The sequence below is a fragment of the Muntiacus reevesi genome, chromosome X (assembly GCF_963930625.1).
Source record: "Muntiacus reevesi chromosome X, mMunRee1.1, whole genome shotgun sequence".
NCBI classification, from domain to species: Eukaryota; Metazoa; Chordata; class Mammalia; order Artiodactyla; family Cervidae; genus Muntiacus; species Muntiacus reevesi.
Genome location: NC_089271.1, coordinates 60,504,140 through 60,508,694, shown reverse-complemented (window position 1 = coordinate 60,508,694; position 4,555 = coordinate 60,504,140). Strand labels below are relative to the sequence as shown.

Here is a 4,555-nt window from a genome sequence, read left to right as displayed (position 1 = left end):
TGCCTCTATCATCTTTGTTTTCATTTAGCTTTGATCATCAGGCAATGAGCAAGCCAGCTAGAAGCAGTTTTAGGAGTCAGTGTAATAACCAAATCAATAGGCTTTTGGTGATTTTGACAGGAAGAGAGGAAAGAGTAAAGTGGCAGGCAGTGATCAGGAGAAGAGAACCTCTAGGGTACAGGGCCCAATCTGAAGAAGAGAGATGACCAAAAGTCCAAGTTGCAGGGTTCAAGGTGAAATTACACTCCTCAGATGGAACTCAAACCCAGCCATACTTCATTTGGGACCTGAACCCACAATCCCTGACTTAGGAGGGGACTCAAACCCACAGTGTTTTGATTGAAACTGCACACCTGGCCTCAGGACTTAGTGAAGCTCAGATTCTTTAGTCTTGGGGCAAAAAAGAATTCAATGAGAGGCAAAGTGACAGGTGAGGAATGAGTTTATTAGCATAGGATGATAGTGAGGGATACAATGGGGCAGGCAAGGGAGCACAGTTGTCCCAGGAACAAAGGGGGCTACGTTTTTATAATCAAAGAAAAAGTAGAAAGGGAAGAAGACTATCTTCTTCCTCATCCTTGGGTAGATTTTAAGGCTTACATCATTAGTTCCTCCTTTCACCATATATGGTTAAACTGGGACTGTCATGACACTATTTAAATCATATTAGTAGAAGGGTGGTGACATTCTAAAATTCAATAATTCATCTCAGATTTTAGTATAGTGTTCCCTTTCACCTAGTTTCTTTCTCCTTTCACCTATATTCCTGCCTTGGCTATGTGCAGAAATGCTACTCTTCAAGGACCATTAACCTCTGGCTTCATGTAACAAGATTCAGATCCCATATCTATTGTCTTGTACTTTAACCACACATGTAGATTGTTGCTTGGTTACTGGATTCTTTTCTTGAGTGGTCATTAGTTTACAGCAGTCTCCCAAACTCTCTTAAAATTCCGTTTCTATCTTTAATCCACAAGTTGAATTTCTAAAGTAACTAATAACTCTATCCCTATCAAAAGGGATGCAGCTAATTCAGGTCTTTTTTTTAAAAAAACTATTTTTTTATTTATTTTGGGTGTGTTGAGTCTTTGTTGCTGCATGCAGGCTTCCTCTAATTGTAGTGAGTGGGGGCTATTCTTCATTGAGGTGTATGGGCTTCTCATTGCAGTGGCTTCTCTTGTTGTGGAGCATAGATTCTAAGGTGTGTGGGCTCCAGTAGTTGTGGTGCATAGGTTTAGTTGCTCCACAGCATGTGGGATATTCCCCAACCAAGGATCAAACCTGTGTCCCCTGCATTGGCAAGCAGATTCTTAACCACTGGACCACCAGGGAATTCCCTAATTCAGGTCTTATTTGCACTGGTTTTGAGAGCCAATTTGGAGTCTGAGGACTAGGAACAGTAGCATTTGCATACTGGTGATAATTACAGAAATTTGGGGGAAATGTCTGGATTCCAGAGGTTGATCTGGAATTGAGGAGTATTCAAGTCCACAGCTGGAGAATCATGAAATGATCCAGTTCCCTTTTTAACCTAGGCAAAAAGACTAGGCAAGTTCTAGGCTGGTGTGTGTATGTAGGGGATAGTTCAAGTTAATGACTGCCATAGAAGCTACTAGAAGTTCTGGGAAAGTTGGAGTCTCTCTTATTTATTGCTGTATCCTCACTGCCTGGAAATCCTAGGTGGCACAGTGGTAAAGAATTCACCCACCAATGTAATACACTCAAGAGATGCAGGTTTGATCTGATTCAGGAAGATCCCTTGGAGTAGGAAATGGCAACCTACTCCAGTATTCTTGCCTGGGAAATTCCATGGACAGAGAAACCTGGTGGGCTACTCTCCATGGGGTCACAAAGAGTTGGATATGACTTAGTGGCTGAGCATGCATGCATGCATCCCCAGTGCCTAGAATAAGTCTTGATAGGGTATGTCTTCCATAAATATGTGTAAAATGAATGAAGTCAAGGCAGCAAGCTAATTCTGAACTTCAGCCACCAATAAAAAGAAGCCCTTGATATGTTTTCAAGCTTGTCAGAAGCTAGGTAAGGTGAGGCTGACCATGAAGGCTAAAGGGTTTCATTTCTGCAAATGGACAAGCCTCTAGCAGGTAGAAACTGACAGAGCTAAAAAGTCTCCTTAAAACACAGCTCAGATGCTACCTCCTCAGATAGGCCTTCTCTGATTATAGCTAAAATGTCCCTAAACACTCACCAAGTCTTTATCTCTTTATTCTGTTTTATTTTCTTTGCCATCTGAAAATATGTGAGGTGTCTGTCTATGGGTTCAGTGTCTGTATCCCCCCACTAGAATATAAATGCCTCGAACTTGGGATTTTGTCTTATTCATCTCTGGATTTCTGACACCTAGCAAAGAGGAAAAGTTAAAATTTTACATAACCTCCTGCTCCTTCTGCCTCTGTAACTCAGCTTGCTCCTTGCAAAGTCTGAATCACATAGGTCTCAAAAAGTGGGGACTCACAATACTAGGAACTGGAGTTTATCTCACTCACCCTTGTCCTGCTCTTTGCAAACATCCTAGCCCCTGCAAACCCGCAAACCCGCTTAATCATGGCTGTCCGTGTATAAAAACTCTGTAATCCCTTTGTTCGGGGCTCAGAGCTTGGAGTGTTAACTCCTCTGGGCCCGCCGGTGTAATAAACCCAAGTTCTCCAACTCTCTGAGTGTGGTGCTTGGTTTCTCGAGTACTGGTTTCTGCAACACTAGAACAGTGCTGAACACACAATAGGTGTTCAATAAATATTTGTTGAAACTCAGGCTGGAGGAACCAATCCAATAAAAAATTAAGTGTGAATGTAAATCACTTCCCACTTTTTCTCAGAGGACAAACAAAAGCTCAAGTTTAATTTACACAATGATTAAAATATTGAGCTTATTGACATACATATGAGTTTATTCTTATGTTTCCATTTCTCTCAATTTTACTCTAGCCAGTACATAACTTTCTCTTATGGATTTCTTTCTTTCTTTTTTTTTTTTAAGCTTTTCTGAGGTTGTTTTATTTCACTTGGAACATTAAATTTTCTTCTTTTTTTTTTTTTTTAACAGGAAATAGCATTTATTGGTGAGCGTGATTAAGGAGGGAACAGAGCTGATGCTCATGAGTGCAGGGCCCGCCATTTGTCCAGGGGACCATGATTAGGGATGTATTTGACCCCACAGCCGTCCGGGATGAGTCGCTTTTCTGCCACCATGTTCTCAAATTCATCCGCATTAAAGTTGGTAAATCCCCACTTCTTGGAGATGTGGATCTTCTGACGGCCAGGGAACTTGCACTTGGCCCGGCAGAGGGCTTCAATCACATGCTCCTTGTTCTGCAGCTTGGTGCGGATGGACATTATGACCTGGCCAATGTGGACCCTGGCCACTGTGCCCTGGGGCTTTCCAAAGGCACCGCGCGTACCTGTCTGGAGTCTAGATTGAGAAACAGCAGGCCAGTCATGAGTGCCCACTAGGAAGAGTTGTCTCCAAGGTCCCTTAGGGCTACCTGTACAGGCAACAGGTTGCATACACTACCAAGGAGGCTGCTGTTTGCAGCCATTGCACACTGGGCCCCCATGGGGAAAAGAGCACAGTCGGCTTAATTGGCTGCAATTCTTATGGATTTCTTATGAAAAAAGTGAAAGTCACACAGTTGTGTCCGACTCTTTGTGACCCCATGGACTGTAGCCCGCCTGGCTCCTGTGTCCATGGAATTCTCCAGGCAAGAGTACTGGTGTGGGTTGCCATTTCCTTCTCCAGGGGAACTTCCCTACCCAGGGATTGAATCTGGGTCTCCTGCATTGCAGGCAGACCCTTTACCAACTGAGCTACTAGGGAATAGTGAGTAGATATTTTCTGTTTTAACAGTTTCTTTCGAACCAAAAAATCTGCCAATGCTAATCAATGATTACCTCTAGCCATGCAAGAAGAAAGTGATATCTCTTGTCTACAAAGAACCCGCCTGCCAATGTGGGAGACATAAGAGATATAGGTTCAATTCCTGGGTCGGGAAAATACTCTGGAGGAGGACATGGCAACCTACTCCACTTTTCTTGCCTGGAGAATCCCATGGAGACAGGAGCCTGGTGGGCCACAGTCCAAAGGTCACAAACAGTTGGACATGACTGAAGCAACGTAGCACAAGCAAACAGTCAAATCTAAGTTAGCAAAATCCTAAAAGCAGTATTTCTCTAGAGAGGTCTAAAGACTTCTGACATCAGAAACATTTATCAAAAATGCATATTACTGGGCTTCATTCTAGAATCACCAAATGATAGTCTGAGGGAGGACCCAAGAACTTACATTTTAACTAAGCTCTTCATGTGATTCCTGCTAAGAACTGTGAAAGGTTTGAGATTTTACTTTACTTGGATGTTAACAAGTTTGCTTGTCATGGTTTCATGAATTCTGGCATAAGACATGAAATTCCTGGGTCAGAGTTAAGAGTTGTTGTTATTATTATTTAATTATATGGTCACTATTTTTACTACTCAGCAGTACCAGTAGCCAGAGTGTTAGCATGCATGTCAGTTTCCAATGCCCTAATTCTCATAGATGA

At 42.5% G+C, this 4,555-nt stretch overlaps 1 non-coding gene across 1 annotated transcript; it reads right to left on the bottom strand.

The window, feature by feature from the left end:
- Window positions 1–3,474: 3,474 nt before the first annotated feature.
- Window positions 3,475–3,609, bottom strand: LOC136154947 (small nucleolar RNA SNORA70). The gene has a single exon (XR_010660642.1). It is a non-coding gene; the product is annotated as a small nucleolar RNA SNORA70 (small nucleolar RNA).
- Between the last annotated feature and the right edge of the window lie 946 nt (window positions 3,610–4,555).